The sequence below is a fragment of the Palaemon carinicauda genome, chromosome 27 (assembly GCF_036898095.1).
Source record: "Palaemon carinicauda isolate YSFRI2023 chromosome 27, ASM3689809v2, whole genome shotgun sequence".
NCBI lineage: Eukaryota > Metazoa > Arthropoda > Malacostraca > Decapoda > Palaemonidae > Palaemon > Palaemon carinicauda.
The window spans coordinates 45,968,879-45,990,982 of NC_090751.1; the positions used below are offsets into that span (position 1 = coordinate 45,968,879).

Consider the following 22,104-nt stretch of genomic DNA (forward strand, 5'->3'; position numbering starts at 1 on the left):
GATGCAAAGTACTTCACAGTTTTGGATGCTGCTAAAGGATACTGGCAGTTGGAACTGCATGAAGATTCTAGAGATCTGACAACATTTCTGACGCCATGGGGTAGGTTTAGATACAAGAGAGCACCAATGGGTTTTATCAGCACTGGTGATAGCTACAACTTCAAAGGGGATCTTGCTATAGACGGTTTGGAGCGAACACAAAGTTGTGGATGACATTCTTATTGCTAGTCGCACACTTGAGGAACACATACTGGATGTTCGTACTTTTCTTGATCGTTGCGTAGAGCATGGTATAACTTTAAACCTAGCTAAATTCAAATTTGCTCGATCATCTGTTCGTTTTGCTGGATTTATTTTGTCCGCAGAAGGGAGAGAAGCAGACCCAGATAAAGTGAGAGCCATTACAGAATTTGCAACTCCTACAAACATCACTGAACTGCGAAGTTTTATGGGGATGGTTAATCAACTGGGCTCATTTTGCTCGCACATTAGTGCTACTTGCACACCACTGAGAGATCTTCTAAAGAGTAAAAATCAGTTCCAGTGGTTACCAGCACATTGTGAAGCGTTTGAGAAAGTTAAAGGGTTGTTAACTAAAACACCGATTCTTGCGCAGTTCGATCCCAGTAGGATGACACGTTTGGAGACGGATGCAAGTAGACTGAAAGGATTTGGATTCAGCTTACTTCAGAAACACAAAGAAGGATGGAAACTCATCACCTGTGGAAGTAGGTTTTTGTCGGACGTGGAAACAAGATATTCCATGATAGAACTTGAAGCCTTAGCTATCAAATACGCCATACTGAAATGTAAACTATACTTGCATGGCCTCCCTCATTTTACAGTCATCACTGATCACCGCCCACTTCTACCACTTTTTAATAAATACTCTTTGAACCAGGTCGAAAACGTAAAACTGCAAAATTTAAAGGCTGATTTACAGAGTCAGTTTCAGTTCACATTGGAGTGGAGGAAGGGAAGTGATCATGCTATAGCTGATTGTCTCAGCCGAGCACCTGTTGATGATCCAGATCAAACTGAAGAGGAATGTGATGAGCGTACGGTCATGGCTGTTTATATTGCATCGGTTTGTGATGACAGAGAATTTTACGATGACGGAAGAGTTGTTGACCTTATTGTCGACGAACTTCAGGAAACAGCACGAAATAATCTAGATTATGTAAAGCTGGTTCATGCTATAATGGAGGACACCGTTGAACATGACGATTCACCACCATGTGTCAAGCAGTATAAAAGTATAAGGCATGAATTATCTATAGATGGTGATCTTGTCCTGTTTGGAAAAAGGTTAATTATTCCGAAACAAAAGAGGAAAGAGGTTTTGGAACGACTACATGCAGCCCATCAAGGAATAACCAGAACAAAGCAGCGAGCCCGATTGTGCGTATATTGGCCAGGTATCACCAATGACATAACACAAATGATAGAGAAATGTGAAGTTTGTCAACGCAATTTGCCAAGCCTGGGGAAAGAAACTCTGAAAACAGACCCTTTGCCAACACGTCCCTTTGAAAGTGTGTCTGCAGATTTGTTCTACCTAAAGGGCCAACATTTTTTTACTTACGCCGATCGTCTAAGTGGATATCCTATGGTCCAACAATGGAAGGACAGCCCATCGGCAAAACAAGTTTGTAATGCAATGATCAAAATGATGTCCTTTACAGGTTACCCTCAACGGATACGTACAGATGGGGGACCTCAGTTCAGCGCTACGGAATTTCAGAGATTCTTGAAGGGAAGAGGAATCAAGTGGAGTCCAAGTTCACCTCATTTTCCCAGTAGCAATGGACACGCCGAAGTTATTGTAAAGAAAGTGAAGAATCTGTTGACCAAACTTGAAAATACAACGATGGATGAGCGATTTCATGAGGCTTTGCTGGAATTAAGGAACACCCCTAATGCAGATGGACGTAGCCCAAATCAAGTGGTGTTTGGATATAATCTCAGATCTTTGGTTCCATCTCATCATAGCGCTCTCATATCTGATAGTCGTCAGGATATCGAAGCAGCAGAGATGAGGAGGAGAGAGAAAGAGAGGATTAATACTACACGTTACAATGCATCGGCAACAGATCTTAAAGTGTTTATCGTAGGAGATAAAGTCCGAATACAAGACGCTGCAACGAAAGAATGGGATAGGATCGTTGAAATCGTCAAGGTCGGACCGAGAAACAGATGCAATTTCATCAGGCTTTCATCAAGTGGAAAACTTTGTTGGCGTAATCGTAGATACCTTCGAAAATATCATGGCGGCGATATTAAAGAGGAAACGGATATATCTGTAGACGAACTCGAAAGTGAAGGCCCACGACGAAGTAACAGACTGAGGAAGAACACTGTACGCTTTGTATTGTAAATCATTATTTATGTATATGTACGATGACTCGAGTAATGTAAAAAAAAAAAAAAAAAAAAGAAAGTTGTTGTATACTCGAGTCGTTTGTTGTATAATTATGTATGTCCGCTCGATGGTAATGGTTGTTTATTGTTGTTATGGGGAACTGCTGTTAAGGTTTTATTATGGTTTGTACTGTTAACGTTTTCTGATGCTTTCTATATAACAGCGAGTCTAGTTTCTGTAACTGAATTGTCAGTATCACTATGGATCCTTGTCTGGGAATAAACTGCACTTAAAATATACCTCGACGTTTATTTGGACCTGGAATGATATATTACAGGACTGGGGAACAGTACAGCGGGAGCCTGAAGTTCAGGGCCGTTGTGAAAAGGTCCACAGTCAGAGAACCCCACAAAGTCAGAACTTTGTTGGCTACTAGACGATTCAAAGACCACTCGGTACTCACTATCTGAGATGCTCTGCTCAGATTGTTGGCGAGCACATTCCTTTTGCCCGGAATGAAGCGTGCCGATAGTGGTATCGAGTGGATTTCGGCCCATCTCAGTACCTCTACTGCTAATAGTAACCTCCTCCATTAGGGACTGCATGATCAGTAGACCTCCGGTGGTGGTGGTAGTGGTGGTGGTGGTGTTCGGTTGCAAGTTGCAGCTTCACTCCCCCTTCTGAGGTATAAGCGGAGTGCTACTTCCGGCACAACAGGCTTCTCCCTCCAAAAAGCGAGTGTGGGGTGGCTGCTAACTTCTAATGGGTAAGTGCGAGTGATGACCTCCTCCCTCCGCAGGGGATGTGTGGGTGCAGTAAACTTCAGAGTAATTATGTGAATGACACAGCCATCTTAACATTATGTGTATAAAGCTAATTATTTGCTTTAAGTATTTGTCATCAAGTTAAAGTAACAGAATCTGAAATAAGAAGATTCTGTAAATAACTGTTCATAAGTATTTAAGATAACTTTCTCAGGTTACAATATTTACATAATAGATTTTATACTGCAAAACTTTGTCTTTCAAAGCCCGTTTACTAAAAAATCAAAAAGCATGATATTTAATAAAAATTTACCAAAAAACTTGTACTACAAGTGGCAATACATTTACTCATACAAAAATGCATTACTGTATTTCATTACAAAAAATTTAAATGGAGACTCAAGATCAATTTAATAATATAAGGTAGGAAGTAACTTGATTTGATGCCCCATCTACACTTTATATCTGAAGTGATTTGAATGTGAACTATATTATTTGAGATGGTGCCCGTGCCCATGCCCTATTGATGGGCATAAAAGTTGCAAGTTGACAATATTGTGGCTTAACAACTCTCACTTCCTCCAAGATCTGGAGAGGAATGTGTATTTAGTAGTAGTAATACAATCATGGCATATATACTTTATATACCTGCCTCCTAAAACACTACCTTAGTACATAAGATATTTATAATGGATTCCTGAAGTTTCAAGCAACAGGCCAGGTATCAAGATCAGCCAGGTCATCAGCAACCATTACTTGGTAAAATAAAAAAAATTAGGAAGAGAGTACCATTCTTTTTTAGGCTTAATAAAAATCAAAGGAAGAGTAAGAGGGGTATAATGAAATCTTCAAAGAACCCCACAATACACATCAAAGTCTTGACAGTGTGGATGCTTAGGCCCAGAAAAAATGCGCAGAGAAGCTGTAAGGGTGCACTTGGCAGTTTCCCTAATGTAAAGTTGAAGTAGTTGAGAGACTAGATGTTAAAACTGAAATGAGAATGGAGGCAATATAGAGAAGAGAAAAAAAAAGGGATGCTGCCATTGGCCATTCAGAAAAAGCTGCTAGTGAAGAAAGACTTTAGTGGCCAAAAGAGTAGTGATGTGGCAGAAATAACAGCACACTGAAACACCTAACCTGACTTGAGACTAACATTTTTTTAAATGTGACCAAAGAAACAAGATCCTAACAAGCAAGCTGAAGGAGTCTCGAGAAAAATCTGCTGTAATGGCATCTTACCCATTGAGTAAAAATCAATGTAACGGATTAGACATTAAAAAATTGAAGGAATACAAACCTCAATTTCTCCAAATCATTCAAACTAGGATTAGATCCAAGAAATTTTGCCTTTTAGTTCAAACACTAGGTCCTGGGAGGATATTGTGCACATGCACACTAGGTAAAAATTCCAAAGTTGCAATATTAAGCAAACATTCTTTAGTTGAAGGAAAAACAAATCATGAAGAGAAGTATAATTGAAAGCTAGAAAGTCAGTGCAATTAAGGGCTAAAACATCACTGCAAAGTCCTTCAAGTAATATTAGCCTACAGGGTAAACCTTGAGGTAACAGTAAAAATTGATGCTTAAAGGCCACATGTGAATGGCAGAGCCAAGGAACAGTGACAGTGTCCTCGCTAGCAGGACAATGCTTTTGAGTCATCAGGTAGACCTATAGGTTCGACTATCTTAGCTCACAAGAATGGTGAGGTTGCAGATGTAGAGAAGCTATCAAGTTTGAGCCGGACTCCAACTTCCGTCTGGCAGATTGCAGCCAAGGACATTTCCAATAGGCAACCACAAGATTAAATCTTAAAAGTCAAAATATGCAAATTGATTAAAACTTAAAGAATTATGAAATAAAACTGGTGTATTTTTGGGGGCAAATGTACTGTGTAGTCCCCAATGACACTTATGGTAAAGGCTTGAACAGGCAATCCTATCACCAATCTTCTTGCGGACCACACTACACCTCAGCAAATGTACCGTAGGTTTTTCCTTTGCCAAAAGCCATTTTTTAATATATTAAAAACTGTATTAATGTATTTCAGTGCTAAATTGATTAGAGAACTAAACAATTGCACTCTAAACCTTTGCCAGTTAATTTTTTTAAATGATGACCATAACTTAGCAGAATGTTACCAAGCAATCTTCAATCTGAACCTAGAGAAAGTAACGAATCCTATTATCAAATCTATAGTTGCTGCAAAAGAGTACCTCCTTGCTTGTTGATGTAGGACACTACTGTGGTGTTGTTGCTCATCACCACCACAGAGTGACTTGCCAGGTACTGTTGGAACTGTTGAAGGGCCAGAAAGACGGCCTTCATCTTTAGGAGATTTATGTGCAGGTACTTTTCTGACTCTGACCAGAGGCCTGAGGTCGTGTGGTGCAGCATGTGAGCCCCCCCACCTTTTTTTTGTATATACAAAAATGTAAGCCAAGGGTTTTTATCTAAAGTTCATGAACTTTGCACTTAAGTAAATGTCATTAAATTGATACAACTTGAGTAAAGCCCCACAGATGCACAATGAACTAAAAGTAGAGAGATTGGACAGGAAATTGGGAGTTGCAGCTTGTAATTATTGTCACTGAAACCAGAGTGAGTGGATAGGGTTGGTGGAAAAATTATAATCTTCCATCCAAGGTTTCATAAGTTTAATCATTGAAAAATGTATCTTTTTTAATATGCTGTTTTAAAAACAAGGGTTGTGACTTGCGAGTCAAGATGATCAATGTAGCTACAAATCTTTCATCTGTTCTTTTGATTACATGCGCTAACTAATGCAAATTAACTTGAAAATATGCTGCCAGGAAAGTCAATAAATATTTATCACACTGATTATAATTAAATTTTAGATATTTCCTGGATAAAAACATTAAGATTCTATTTTCAACGTTATATAGGACCTGGAAATAATGATAAACTAACTCCCTGGAAAATCAACCCTTTAAAAGCTTACTCCTAAGTTTGGTTACCTATATATGATTATCTAACTTTTGTTTGAATATAATTCAATGAGCAACAAAATTAACTTCCATATAATTTTTGGTATATGAAACAAATCAAAATATGCATCACCTTTATCCAGCAGCAATGTTTTCCAATCACCTCTGTCCAATTTTTCAAAATCTCAGCATGTTACATCAGCGGTTGCATAGTAACTGCAGTTGAACTTTAAATATTTGGCTTTGTGACATCATCAGTATTGTGTTTCCTTCAATTCATACATGCCAGCACCCTGAAATAAGATAAAATGGTAAATATAGGTACATTCATTAAATTCATATTCATATCACAATTTGCTTTAAGCACAACCATTCAACACTATCTAGCCTCCAATTCTACAAATGAGGCTAGTACCAGCAACACTTCTACATCAGTTTCTCCTTTCACAGTCCATTATTAAACATACCTAATGTGTTTATTCATGTACCATTCCTCCCTATGACTTTCTGGGCCCTACAGGTGTGCTTTTACCCTGATATTTCCTTGGAAGGGTAACCATAAGTAATATAACCTCTATCTTAGTCCTTACGAGTTAAACAAGTTAAATTTTATTCTTTCAATCTCCCTGACGGGTCTCAAAATAGTAAACCAAGTTGTCATTTATACTGGCCAGAAATTCTCATCCACCTAGCATCCCAAGGAAGATGGAATGAAAGGTTTCATTTGATGGACACTTGAGGTGCAGGTGCTTCAAGTCAACAAGAGTAATGGAAGATACAGCCAAAGAAAAGTAAAAATTTTCCTTGCCGACAGAAGTAGAGATTCTTCAAAGAATGGCGACTTGCCAGGGCATCTAGGGGAAGGGAAAACTATCTTTCAAATCTAACTTTAAGAGGGAGAATAATTATAAGAATTAACAAAAATCAAAATTAGTTAACATAGAAAATTTTTTGACTGACCTTATTAAAGACCAAATTACCTTTTATGAGATTTTTCCACCAATGAGCTAACTCCTGAACAACCACACACTACCCTACCCTGAAGTGATGGCACTTTACCTCAATAATACGAGGGACTTTGTATATAGCAAGAATATAATCATCACCCCTCTAATCATATCAAACTGCTGACATGCCTTTCTTTAGAAACCAGCCCACCACTGAAATCCATGGGCTAATTTCTTGAGTGCGAGTGAATGTCCTCCGTATCAATTTTAAGAATATCTACCAGTATCTCTAGGAATCAAACATTATCGAGTAGTTAGCAAAACTACCAAAGCACCCACAATTAGTCTTGAGAACTCCAATCACAGCAAGTGCAATTCCCTCTCAATACAGACACTAAAAGGAGAAGAGAGGTTGGACAGACAGGTGTGAGAATGTTTTTATATGGAGATTGAAATAATTTCAAGAGTATTTGAGACATTCCGAGTCAAAAATATGACATTCGTAGATAATTTGTATTTTTCCTAACTATGCAAACCTTAGCTATTCAATAGGGGTATTACTTTCAGCGTAGCTGAAATGACGAGCCATTAATTTTTAACGAGGGTTTACTACCCACACCGCTATTTAGCGGGGGTAGGGGAGGGTAGCTTGCTACCCCCATCCCCCCTCTCACACACCTGTGCTTGAGCTCACTTTGCTTGGAGGTAGGACTTCAAGGGGGATAGGGCTGGCGGGCAAGTTTGGTTAAATAGCTAAGGTTTCAATAGTTAGGAAAAATACAAACTATCTACGAATTTGTCATTTGTTCCGTAACTGGAATACAAACCACACTATTTAATAGGGGTGACTCACCCATTAGGAAGGGTGGACGTCCCAGCCAGTCTGGCTTTTGGCTTTGCCCGGGGGATCGTTATTTGAGTGTGTAAGCACCCAAGAAATAAGGAGTCCCTGCACCTCGCTAGAACCTTGCTACGCAAGGACTGCGGCCTACGCAAGCTGTGTGTGAAGGTATGAAGAAGTGTGACTCGTCCAAGGAAGTTGTTCTGAAGTTCCTTAGATGGAAACTTGTAGACTACTAGGCCTTTCCCAATACCACCTCGTCAGGGTATGGGGACGTAACAGTATTAACTTTAATACTAGGAACACAAGGGAGCATGGTTTACCTGCAGTGGTTTGAGGTCAGCTATGCAGAGAACCCTGGATGCTGCTTTCCCCAAGAGGGGGGATGATGATGAAAAGAATAAGGGCCAGTCAAACTTTTTCATTCATGTAGACTAAAACTGGGTAACAATGCCCTTAACCTTTTGCTACTTGTCCAATAAGGAGCTTGAGGTTTTAAACCAGCTGTTGTGCAGCCACCACAGGGCCGATAGCGAACGTATTGAGTCTCCTGTGGGTCACGTCTTCCAGGTAGTGGGATGTGAATGTTGTTTGACATTTCCACACCCCACCTTGAAGATCCTGCGTTACTGAAAAATTTATTTTGAAGGCCAGGGACGTAGCTATGCCCGACATCATGTGCTCTAGGGCGACGTGACGGAGGAGGGTCTGGATTCAAGGTCAGGTCAACGACGCTACGAATCCATGCAGAGATGGTGTTCTTGGTGACCTTCCTCTTAGTCCTTCCTGTGCTGACGAATAGTGCTGGCACATGAGGAGGGGCTGCAGCTGTTCTTTTGAGGTACAGCCTCAAGCTCCTTACTGGGCATAGAGATGGTCTGGGTCATCTGTTACAGTACGGAGACTAGAAATCGGGAAGGAGTCGAATTGAGGATCCGCCACTCCAGGATTCTGAGTCTTGGCAATAAACTCGGGGACGAAGCTGAACGTTACGTCCCCCCATCCCCTTGAATGGGCGATGTCATACCAGAGACCATGAAGTTCGCCGACTCGCTTGGCCGACACCAAAGCTAGCAGGAATACCGTCTTCCAGGTTAGGTGGTGATCTGATGCCTGGCGTAATGGTTCATAGGGAGTTCTTTTAAGAGACCTGAGAACTCGTACCCTGTTCCATGGGGAGGTCACACTTCTGTCTGAGGACTGTAAGTTCATAACTACATACGAGTAGAGAAAGTTCTAGCGATGAAAAAATGTCCACTCCTTTCAGCCTGAAGGCTAGACTTAACTCAGAGCAATAGCCTTTCACTGCCGAGACTGAAAGGCGCATTTCTTCACGCAAATACACGAGGACCTCCGCTATTATTGGAATAGTGGCATCGAGTGGAGAGATACCCCCTTCCACGACACCAACCACAGAAAACTTTCCACTTTGCCTGGTAGACTGCTGCAAAAGACTTTCGCAGGTGTCCAGACATCCTGACAGCAACTTGTTGGAAAAATCCTCTCTCAGAGAGGAGATGCTGGATAGTCTCCAGGCGTGAAGTTGTAGTGAACCTATGACTTTGTGGAAGATGTTGGCATGCGGTTGTTTGAGTAGATGGTGCCCGTTTACAAAAAAATTTGTACTTAAAGTGGCAATACATTTTTACTAAAACAAATATGCATTATTTCATTACAAAAACCCTTAAACCTACAGTATTTGAACTATTATGTTGAAAATTTTCTCCAACTTTTGTATCTTTTATACTATTCCAGTTATATTGGGGAAAGAATATAAAGCCAGACGAATCAAATCGATGAGTGAACAAGGTTTCAAATAACAAATTTAGACAAGATCAACTTAATATATGGTAGGAAGTAACTTGATTTGATGCCCCATCTACACTTTATATCTGAAGTGATTTGAATGTGAACTATATTATTTAAGATCGTGCCCATGCCCTATTGATGGGCATAAAAGTTGCAAGTTGACAATATTGTGGCTTAACAACTGGCACTTCCTCCAGGACCTGGAGACCAATGTGTATTTAGTAGTAGTAATACTATCATGGCATATATACTTTGTATACCTGCTCCTAAAACACTACCTTAGTACATAGGATATTTATAATGGATTACTCAAGTTTCAAGCAACAGGCCAGGTATCAACATCAGCCAGGTCATCAGCAACCATTACTTAGTAAAATAAAAAAAATAGGAAGAGTGTACCTTTCTTTTTTAGGCTTAAAAATCAAAGGAAGAGTAAGAGGGGTATAATGAAATCTTCAAAGAACCCCACAATACACATCAAAGTCTTGACAGTGTGGATGCTTAGGCCCAGAAAAAATGCGCAGAGAAGCTGTTCAGCATCGAGGCTCAACTATAAGGGTGCACTTGGCAGTTTCCCTAATGTAAAGTTGAAGTAGTTGAGAGACTAGATGTTAAAACTGAAATGAGAATGGAGGCAATATAGAGAAGAGAAAAAAAAGGGGTGCTGCCATTGGCCATTCAGAAAAAGCTGCTAGTGAAGAAAGACTTTAGTGGCCAAAAGAGTAGTGATGTGGCAGAAATAACAGAACACTGAAACACCTAACCTGACTTGAGACTAACATTTTTTTTAAATGTGACCAAAGAAACAAGATCCTAACAAGCAAGCTGAAGGAGTCTCCAGAGAAATCTGCTGTAATGGCATCTTACTCATCGAGTAAAAATCAATAATGGAATAGACATTAAAAAATTGAAGGAATGCAAGCCTCAATTTCTCCAAATCATTCAAACTAGGATTAGATCCAAGAATTTTTGCCTTTTAGTTCAAACACTAGGTCCTGGGAGGACATTGTGCACATGTATACTAGGTAAAAATTCCAAAGTTGCAATATTAAGCAAACATTCTGAAGTTGAAGGAAAAACAAATCATGAAAAGAAGTATAATATAAAGCTAAAAAGTCAGTGCAATTAAGGGCTAAAACATCACTGCAAAGTCCTTCAAGTAATATTAGCCTACAGGGCAAACCTTGAGGTAACAGTATAAATTGATGCTTAAAGGCCACACATGAATGGCAGAGCCTAGGAACAGTGACAGTGTCCTCACTAGCAGGACAATGCTGACGAGTCATTAGGTAGGCCTATAGGCTCCACTCTATCTTAGCTCACAAGAATGGCGAGGTCACAGATGTAGAGAAGCTATCAAGTTTAAGCGGGACTCCAACTTCCGTCTGGCAGATTGCAGCCAAGGACGTTACCAATATGCAACCATAAGATTAAATCTTAAAAAGTCAAAATATGCAAATTGATTAAAACTTCAAGGATTTTGCAATAAACCTGGTGTATTTTTGGGGGCAAATGTACTGTGTAGTCCCCAAGGACTCTTCTGGTAAAGGCTTGAACAGGCAATCCTATCACCAATCTTCTTGGGTACCACACTACACCTCAGCAAAGCCATTTTTTTTATATATTACAACAAACTGTATTAGATTTTTACAGTGCTAAAATGATCAGAGAACTAAAGAACTGCACTCTAAACCTTTGCCAGTTAAATTTTTTAAATGATGACCATAACTTAGCAGAATGTTACCAAGCAATCTTAAATCTGAACCTAGAGAAAAGTTATTGTTGAGTGAATGGATGACAGGTAAAGTAGTGGAATGGAAGGAGATATCATCTAGGTTAATGTGGGTAAGGGTTAGGTTGGGTAGGGAATGTTGGGCGTTTGTCAGTGCGTATGGGCCAGGTAGTGAGAAAAGTGAAGAAGAGCGGAATGAGTTCTGGAGTGAATTAACTAGATGTGTAGAAGGACTGGGTAGAAGGAATTATGTAGTTGTTATGGGTGACTTAAATGCTAGAGTGGGTGCTGGAGAGGTAGAAGGTGTCATTGGGAAATATGGCGTACCAGGTGAAAATGAGAGTGGTGAGAGACTGGTAGATATGTGTGTTGAACAAGAGATGGTAATAAGTGCTAGCTTTTTTAAAAAGAAAGATAAAAATAAGTATACATGGGTAAGAGTGGCAAATGGAAGAGTAGTAGAAAGGGCATTAATGGATTATGTGTTGATAGCAAAAAGAATGTTTGGAAGATTGAAAGACGTGCACGTGTTTAGGGGTATGGCTAACGGTATGTCTGATCATTTTTTGGTGGAAGGAAAATTGGTTGTAGCAAAAGAGTGGGGGAATAGAGTAGGTGGATGTAAAAGGGAGCTAGTGAGGGTTGAAGAGCTAATAAAACCGGGGGTAAAAAGTAAATATCAGGAAAGGTTGAAAATGGCATATGACGAGGTGAGAGTAAGAGAAACTGGTAATTTAGAGGAGGAGTGGAAGTTGGCAAAAGAAAATTTTGTTGGGATTGCAAGTGATGTATGTGGCAAGAAGGTTGTTGGAGGCAGCATGAGGAAGGGCAGTGAATGGTGGAATGAAGGAGTGAAGGTAAAAGTGGAAGAGAAAAAGAGGGCTTTTGAAGAATGGCTGCAGAGTAATAGTATAGAGAAGTATGAAAAATATAGAGAGAAAAAGGTGGAAGTAAAGCGCAAGGTACGTGAGGCAAAGAGGGCAGCTGACCTGAGGTGGGGTCAGGGACTGGGTCAGTCATATGAAGAGAATAAGAAGAAGTTTTGGAAAGAAGTGAAGAGAGTAAGGAAGGCCGGCGCAAGAATTGAAGAGACAGTGAAAGATGGAAATGGAAGGTTGTTAAAAGGAGAGGAGGTAAGGAAAAGGTAGGCGGAATATTTTGAAAGTTTGCTGAATGTTGAGGATGATAGGGAGGCAGATATAATTGCGGTTCCAGGTGTTGAGGTGCCAGTGATGGGAGATGAGAATGAGAGAGAGATTACAATAGAGGAAGTGAGGAGAGCACTAGATGAAACGAGAGTAGGAAAAGCATCGGGTATGGATGGTGTGAAAGCTGAGATGTTGAAGGAAGGGGGTGTGACTGTACTTGAATGGTTGGTGAGATTGTTTAATGTGTGTTTTGTGTTGTCAATGGTACCAGTAGATTGGGTCTGTGCATGTATTGTACCACTATATAAGGGTAAGGGAGATGTGCATGAGTGTTGTAATTCAAGAGGTATTAGTTTGTTGAGTGTAGTTGGAAAAGTGTATGGTAGAATACTGATTAATAGGATTAAGGATAAAACAGAGAATGCAATCTTGGAAGTACAGGGTGGTTTTAGAAGAGGTAGGGGTTGTATGAATCAGATTTTTACAGTTAGGCAGATATGCGAGAAATATTTAGCAAAAGGTAAGGAGGTGTATGTTGCGTTTATGGATCTGGAGAAAGCATATGATAGAGTTGATAGGGAAGCAATGTGGAATGTGATGAGGTTATATGGAGTTGGTGGAAGGTTGTTGCAAGCAGTGAAAAGTTTCTACACAGGTAGTAAAGCATGTGTTAGAATAGGAAATGAGGTGAGCGATTGGTTTCCGGTGAGAGTGGGGCTGAGACAGGGATGTGTGATGTCGCCGTGGTTGTTTAACTTGTATGTTGATGGAGTGGTGAGAGAGGTGAATGCTAGAGTGCTTGGACGAGGATTAAAACTGGTAGGCGAGAATGATCATGAATGGGAGGTAAATCAGTTGTTGTTTGCGGATGATACTGTACTGGTAGCAGACACAGAAGAGAAGCTTGACCGACTAGTGACAGAATTTGGAAGGGTGTGTGAGAGAAGGAAGTTGAGAGTTGATGTGGGTAAGAGTAAGGTTATGAGATGTACGAGAAGGGAAGGTGGTGCAAGGTTGAATGTCATGTTGAATGGAGAGTTACTTGAGGAGGTGGATCAGTTTAAGTACTTGGGGTCTGTTGTTGCAGCAAATGGTGGAGTGGAAGCAGATGTACGTCAGAGAGTGAATGAAGGTTGCAAAGTGTTGGGGGCAGTTAAGGGAGTAGTAAAAAATAGAGGATTGGGCATGAATGTAAAGAGAGTTCTATATGAGAAAGTGATTGTACCAACTGTGATGTATGGATTGGAGTTGTGGGGAATGAAAGTGATGGAGAGACAGAAATTGAATGTGTTTGAGATGAAGTGTCTGAGGAGTATGGCTGGTGTATCTCGAGTAGATAGGGTTAGGAACGAAGTGGTGAGGGTGAGAACGGGTGTAAGAAATGAGTTAGCGGCTAGAGTGGATATGAATGTGTTGAGGTGGTTTGGCCATGTTGAGAGAATGGAAAATGGCTGTCTGCTAAAGAAGGTGATGAATGCAAGAGTTGATGGGAGAAGTACAAGAGGAAGGCCAAGGTTTGGGTGGATGGATGGTGTGAAGAAAGCTCTGGGTGATAGGAGGATAGATGTGAGAGAGGCAAGAGAGCGTGCTAGAAATAGGAATGAATGGCGAGCGATTGTGACGCAGTTCCGGTAGGCCCTGCTGCTTCCTCCGGTGCCTTAGATGACTGCGGAGGTAGCAGCAGTAGGGGACTCAGCAGTATGAAGCTTCATCTGTGGTGGAAATGTGGGAGGTTGGGCTGTGGCACCCTAGCAGTACCAGCTGAACTCGGCTGAGTCCCTGGTTAGGCTGGAGGAACGTAGAGAGTAGAGGTCCCCTTTTTGTTTTGTTTCTTGTTGTTGTCGGCTACCCCCCAAAATTGGGGGAAGTGCCTTTGGTATATGATGTATGTATGTATGTATTAGTGTTCTGCAGTGCTAAAGTGATCAGAACTAAAGAATTGCATTCTAAACCTTTGCCAGTTAAATGGTGACCATAACTTAGCACAATGTTACCAAGCAATCTTCAATCTGAACCTAGAGAAAAGTAACAAATCCTATTATCAAATCTATACAGTACCTATACTTGTATATACAAAAATGTAAGCCATTCGTTTTTGTCTATAGTTCATGAAGTTAACACTTAAGCCTGGCAGTAGAAATGGAAATGTTATTAAATTCGTACAACTTGAGTAAAACCCCAGAGATGCTCAATGAACTTGAAGTAGAGGGATTGGACAGGAAATTGGGAGTTGCAGCTTGTAATTATTGTCACTGAAACCAGAGTGAGTGGATAGGGTTGGTGGAAAAATTATAATCTTCCATCCAAGGTTTCATAAGTTTTATCATTGAAAAATGTATCTTTTTTAATATGCTGTTTTAAAAACAAGGGTTGTGACTTGCGAGTCAAGATGATCAATGTAGCAACAAATCTTTAATCTGTTGTTTTGATTATATGCACTAATGCAAATTTACTTGAAAATATGCTACAAGAAAAGTCAATAAATATCTATCACACTGATTATAATTAAATTTTAGATATTTCCTGGATAAAAACATTAAGATTCTATTTTCAACATTATATACGATTTGGCAATAATGATAAACTTCAACTCCCTGGAAAATCAACCCTTCAACAGCTTACTCCTAAGTTTGGTTACCTATATATGATTATCTAACTTTTGTTTGAATATAATTCAATGAGCAACAAAATCAACTTCCATATAATTTTTGGTATATGAAAAAAAAATCAAAATATGCATTACCTTTATCCAGCAGCAATATTTTCCAATTACTTCTGTCCAATTTTTCAAAATCTCAGCATGTTAAATTTAGTCACCTCAGCAGTTGCATAGTAACTGACAGTTAAACTTTAAATATTTGGCTTTGTGACATCATCAGTATTGTGTTTCCTTCAATTCATACATGCCAGCACCCTGAAATAAGATAAAATGGTTAATATAGGTTCATTCATTAAATTCATATTCATATCACAATTTGCTTTACGCACAACCATTCAACACTATCTAGCCTCCAATTCTACAAATGAGGCTAGTACCAGCAACACTTCAACATCAGTTTCTCCTTTTATAGTCCATTATTAAACATACTTAATGGGTTTCTTCATGTACCATTCCTCCCTATGACTTTCTGGACCCTACAGGTGTGCTTTTACCCTGATATTCCCTTGGAAGGGTTACCATTAAGTAATATAACCTCTTAGTTCTTCTGAGTTAAACAAGTTAAATTTTATTCTTTCAATCTCCCTGACAGGTCTCAAAATAGTAAAACAAGTTGTCATTTATACTGCCAGAATTTCTCATCCCCCTAGCATCCCAAGGAAGATGGAATGAAAGGTTTCACATGATGGATACTTGAGTTGCAGGTGCTTCAAGTCAACAACAGTAAGGGAAGATACAGCCAAAGAAAAGTAAACATTTTCCTTACCGACAGAAGTAGAGATTCTTCAAAGAGTGGCGACTTGCCAGGGCATCTAGGGGAAGGGGAAACTATCTTTCAAATGTTGCTTTAAGAGGGAGAATGATTATAAGAATTAACAAAAATCAAAATTAGTTAACATAGAAAATTTTTTGACTGACCTTATTAAAGACCCAATTAGCTTTTATGGGATTTTTCCACCAATGACACCAGTGAGCTAACTCCGAAACAACCACACACTAACCTACCCTGAAGTGATGGTACTTTACCTCAATAATACGAGGGACTTTGTATATAGCAATATAATAATCATCACCCCTCTAATCATACCAAACTGCCGACATGCCTTTCTTTAGAAACCAGCCAACCACTGGAATCCAAGGGCTAATTTCTTTTATGCGAGTGAATGTCCTCCATATCAATTCTAAGAATATCTACCAGTATCTCTTAAGAACCAAACATTATCGAGTAGTTAGCAAAACTACCAAAGCACCCACAATTAGTCTTGAAAACTCCAATCACAGCAAGTGCAATTCGCTCTCCATACATACAATAAAAAGAGAAGAGAGGTTGGACAGACAGGTGTGAATGTTTTTGTATGGAGATTGAAATAATTTTAAGAGTATTTGAGACAATCTGAGTCAAAAATATGACTTTCGTAGATAATTTGTATTTTTCCTAACTATGCAAACCTTAGCTATTCAATAGGGGTATTACTTTCAGCGTAGCTGAAATGACGAGCCATTAATTTTTAACGAGGGTTTACTACCCACACCGCTAGTTAGCGGGGGTAGGGGAGGGTAGCTTGCTACACAACCCCCCCCCCCCATCTCACACACCTGTGCTTGAGCTCACTTTGCTTGGAGGTAGGACTTCAAAGGGGGATAGGGCTGGCGGGCAAGTTTGGTTAAATAGCTAAGGTTTGTATAGTTAGGAAAAATAAAAATTATCTACGAATTTGCCATTTGTTCCATAACTGGAATACAAACCACGCTATTTAATAGGGGTGACTCACCCATTAGGAAGGGTGGATGTCCCAGCCATTCTGGCTTTTGGCTTTGCCCGGGAGCTCGTTATTTGAGTGTAAGCACCCAAGAAATAAGGAGTCCCTGCACCTCGCAAGGACTGCGGCCTACGCAAACTGTGTGTAAAGGTATGAAGAAGTGTGACTCGTCCTAGGAAGTTGTTCTGAAGTTCTTTAGATGGAAACTTGTAGACTACTAGGCCTTTCCCAATACCACCTCGTAAGGATATGAGGACGTAACAGTATTAATCTTAATACTAGGAACACAAGGGAGCATGGTTTACCTGCAGTGGTTTGAGGTCAGCTATGCAGAGAACCCAGGATGTTGCTTTCCCGAAGAGAGGGGATGATGAAGAAAAGAATAAGGGCCAGTCAAACCTTTTCATTCATGCAGACTAAAACTGGGTAACAATGCCCTCAACCTCCTGCTACTTGTCCACTAAGGAGCTTGAGGTTTTAAACCAGCTGTTGTGCAGCCACCACAGGGCCGATAGCGAACGTATCGAGTCTCCTGTGGGTCACGTCTTGCAGGTAGTGGGATGTGAATGTTGTTTGACGTTTCCACTCCCCAGCTTGAAGAACCTGAGTCACTGAAAAATTTCTTTTGAAGGCCGGGGACATAGCTATGCCCCTGACATCATGTGCTCTAGGGCGACGTGACGGAGGAGGGTCTGGATATTCAAGGCCAGGTCAACGACCCTACGAATCCATGCAGAGATGGTGTTCTTGGTGACCCTCCTCTTAGTCCTTCCTGTGCTGACGAATAGTGCTGGCACATGAGGACGGGCTGCAGCTGTTCTTTTGAGGTACAGCCTCAAGCTCCTAACTGGGCATAGTAAGAGATGGTCTGGGTCATCTGTTACAGTACGGAGACTAGAAATCGGGAAGGAGTCGAATTGAGGATCCGCCACTCCAGGATTCGGAGTCTTGGCAATAAACTCAGGGACGAAGCTGAACGTTTCGTTCCCCCCATCCCCTTGAATGGGCGATGTCATACGAGAGACCATGAAGTTCGCTGACTTGCTTGGCCGAGACCAAAGCTAGCAGGAATACCATCTTCCAGGTTAGGTGGCGATCTGATACCTGGCGTAATGGTTCATAGGGAGGTCTCTTAAGAGACCTGAGAACTCGAACCACGTTCCATGGGGGAGGTCACACTTCAGACTGAGGGCAGTAAGTTCATAACTACATACGAGTAGAGGGTTCTAGCGATAAAGAAATGTCCACTCCTTTCAGCCTGAAGGCTAGACTTAAGGCTGAGCAATAGCCTTTCACTGCCGAGACTGAAAAGCGCATTTCTTCACGCAAATACACGAGAATTGATTGATTTAAAGTTTTCAGGCATCCTGACATCTGAGGTCATTGACGCCGGTAACATTTAATTTATGTATACAAAAATAAAAAATAAAATAAAATAAAAAATAAAAGTATTCAAATAAAATCATAAAAGTTGAATGTCATAAGTTAAATATTTTTCAGAAGACCTGCTTCTGAAAAATACACGAGGAACTCCGCTATTGTTGGAATAGTGGCATCGAGTGGAGAGATACCTCTTCCACAACACCAACCACAGAAAACTTTCCACTTTGCCTGGTAGACTGCTGCAAAAGACTTGCGCAGGTGTCCAGACATCCTGACAGCAACTTGTTGCAAAAATCCTCTCTCAGAGAGGAGATGCTAGATAGTCTCCAGGCATGTTGGCTTGGTTGTGAGTAGATTGTGTAGTGGAGGGAGTTCTCTTGGTAGCTCCGTTAGGAGTTGCAGAAGGTCCGGGAACTATTCCGCGTGATGCCATAGCAGAGCTATAAGGGTTATTGAAAGATTGACCGATGTTCTGGTCTTGCTGAGTACCCTCCTCATCAGACAGAACGGGGGAAAAGCGTAAATGTCGATGTTGTCCCACCGTTGTTGGAAAGCATCTTGCCAGAGAGCCTTGGGGTCTGGGACTGGGAAACAGTACAACGGGAGCCTGAAGTTCAGGGCCGTTGCAAAAAGGTCCACAGTCTGAGAACCCTACAAAGTCAGGACTTTTTTGGCTACTAGATGATCCAAAAACCACTTGGTACTCACTATCTGAGATGCTCTGCTCAGATTGTCGGCGAGCACATTCCTTTTGCCTGGAATGAAGCATGCCGATAGTGGTATCAAGTGGATTTCGGCCCATCTCAGTATCTCTACTACTAGATGGGATAGCTGCTGCGAAAAGGTACCTCCTTGTTTGTTGATGTAAGCCACTACTGTGGTGTTGTCGCTTATCACCACCACAGAGTGACCTGCCAGGTATTGTTGGAACTGTTGAAGGGCCAGGAAGACGGCCTTCATCTCTAGGAGATTTATATGGAGATACTTTTCTGATTCTGACCACAGGCCTGAGGTCGTGTGGTGCAGCACGTGGGCCCCCCCCCTTTCTTTGAAGCGTCTGAAAACAGCATCAAATCCGGGGGGGGGGGGGGAGACGAGAAGGTCCACTCCTTTTCATAGGTTCTCGTCTGCCACCCACCACTGGAGGGCCGTCAGTTCCGCAGGTCCCATAGGGATCAGGACGTCCGGGGAATCGTAACCTTGATTCCACCAGGACTTGAGTCGCCACTGGAGGGATCTCATCCTGAAGCGACCGTTGGGAACTAGACGAGCCAATGATGAAAGGTGACCGAGGAGACTTAACCACGATTAGGCTGGAAGTTCTTCTCGTCTGAGAAAAGGGCTTGTAACCTTCCTCAGCCTTGCTATCCTGTCGTCTGATGGGAAGACTTTGTGGAGATTGGTGTCTATAGTCATGCCTAGGTATGCCAGTCTGAGTGGGAAGCAGTTAGGACTTCCCAAGATTTACCATGATCCCCAGATCTTGGCAAAGTCTCAGAAGTTTGTCTCGGTGTTGAAGAAGGGATGACACAGAGTCTGCTAGGATTAACCAGTCGTCCAGATAACAGAGGAGACAGATGCCAATCCTGTGTGCCCAAGATGATACTAGGATGAACACTGGTGAAGACTTGTGGTGCTGTGGAGAGACCGAAGCACAGCACCTTGAACTGGTACTTTCTGTTGTCTAGGCTGAATCTTAAGTACTTCCTTGAAGACGGATGGACTGGGATCTGGAAGTACGCGTCCTTTAGGTCCAGTGTGCACATGAAGTCTTTCGGTCTTACTGCTAGTCTGACCGAGTCCGTCGTCTCCATGCTGAATGGAGTTTATTTGACAAACTTGTTCAAAGCTGAGAGGTCGATGACTGGTCTCCAGCCTCCAGACGCCTTCTTTACAAGAAAGAGTCGACTGAAGCAGCCTGGAGATTCGTCGAGGACCTCTTGGAGAGAGCCCTTCTTCAACAGGGTCTGGACTTCTGTCCGAAGGGCTTGCCCTCTTGCCGATACCATGGCAAGGGAGCTCAATGACACTGGATTCGTCGTCAGGGGAGGTAGAGATGTTATGAACGGGATGCGATATCCTAGACTGATCACAGATTGTCCAGGAATTGGCCCCGAGTTGCTTCCACCTGTTTGAGCAGCTTTGTAGGCATCCCCCCGCTGGTGGACATGCAGGGGGACTGCCTATCCTAGCGTTTACGGATTTGGCTGCTCCCTCTAGGATTCTTGCCTCCCTTGGAAGACTTTTTGCCTTTCCTTTCTTTGACAGGAAAGGGCTTAGACACCACGGTCTTCGCTGCTATCGTCGTTCTAGCGGTCTTGATTGGACGGGACTGCTGTGGTGCTGGAGGCTTATAGGGCTTGAATATTAAAGCCCTATGAAGAAGGGAGTCTTGATGAGACTTATTCCACCTCTCAGTGGCATGTTCCACATCCTTAGGCTCAGACAATATGGATTCCTCTAGAGAGGAATGTCTGAGCCTATTGATCTCTGTGCTAGGGACCTTCTGATGGAATCTCTCAGCTACTGCATCCCGACGTTTCAGAATGGTATTTGCCCACAAGTTCGAGACTTGGTGGGCCATAAACTATCGTGCGAGTACCTGAGAGAAGAAAGGTCTCCATAGCTTTCCTGGTACGTTCTTTGGAGAAATCCTCAGAACATATCAGGATACATAAGGTTCCCAACCAATATTTCGCAACTTTCTCCTGGTTAAGGATCTCTGTCGCCGAGAATGAGACCTGCCGCCTGGAGTCTCTCTCAAGAGGGACTCCCTTGGTAAGCTCTTCCAGCAAGTGGTTAAGAGGAAGAGCTGAAAGCTCCTCAGGCATCTCGAAGTACCTCCTCTGCTGTACACGAGGAGGTGGGAGGAGCTTGTTGGTGGCACTGGAACGGTTGGAGGAGGACATCTCGGAGAGCCGTAGAGAGATCTTGTCCCTGGTACTATTAACCCCTTGAGACCAGGGCAGTGCTGCACTGGTCTGGTCTTGGAGGGTTTCTGAGTACCAAAGACACGGTCCAAGACCGTGTCCTTGCCCTCTCGAGGAGGGATCTCTGGGTCAGAAAACCCGATGAGAGCCCTTAGTAGTGTCAGAACTTGCCAAAACCTATGTTCTGACTCTTGCTGGTCTCCTCCTGATGTAGGACTTGCAGCGAAGTCTCCTTCTGTCCCCAAAGGCTCTTCTTCGGGAGAGTCGCGGACGTTCTCTGAGTGGTTAGCTGGCTCCATCCTAGTCCTAGTAGATGACTTCGGCAATGTTTTGGAGTCCTTAGATTCCTTCCTGGGAAGGATTTAGTACTCCAACATTGACGAGGATGGCATGTTCCTTTCAATCCCCGCCTGAGAAGACATCTCGGCGCGAGGAGAGGTTTCCCTCATTGGTGCGATGGGGGAAAGTCTCTCGTCGCGTGATTCCCCTGGGGACGGGAAATCTTCGTCCGAAAGGGAAGGAGAGACAGTCTGGAGGAAAGAAGAAACCTGCCTCGAAGGTCTGCGTGGAGTCAGTTTTGCCCTTGGAAAGTTACTGCGTCTGGAACTCCTCTTTTTCTCTTCAAAACGGTAGAAGCAGCCATGGATCTGTGCCCTAATTCAGAAGACAGGCTTGTGTTATGACTCTGATCAATGCACCGAACCAGGGCTGTTGGCTGAAAGACGCGCTGTCAGACATACCCCTTGAAGGGACAGGAATTGAATGAATGATTTAAAGTTTTCAGGCATCCTGACATCTAAGGTCATTGACGCCGGTAACATTT

General features: G+C 42.0%; 1 long non-coding RNA gene across 2 annotated transcripts in view; it reads right to left on the minus strand.

The window, feature by feature from the left end:
* Nucleotides 1–22,104, minus strand: part of LOC137621182 (uncharacterized) — a 102,732-nt gene that overhangs the window by 19,318 nt on the left and 61,310 nt on the right. The window contains exons 6-7 of one of the 2 annotated variants that reach the window (XR_011040161.1): nt 15,293–15,463; nt 6,230–6,365 (exon numbers count right to left, since the gene is read on the minus strand). This is a non-coding gene — a long non-coding RNA (uncharacterized lncRNA). Of the gene's footprint in view, nt 1–6,229; nt 6,366–15,292; nt 15,464–22,104 lie in introns of those variants that run through there. The other variant, XR_011040160.1, reaches the window with a different exon arrangement.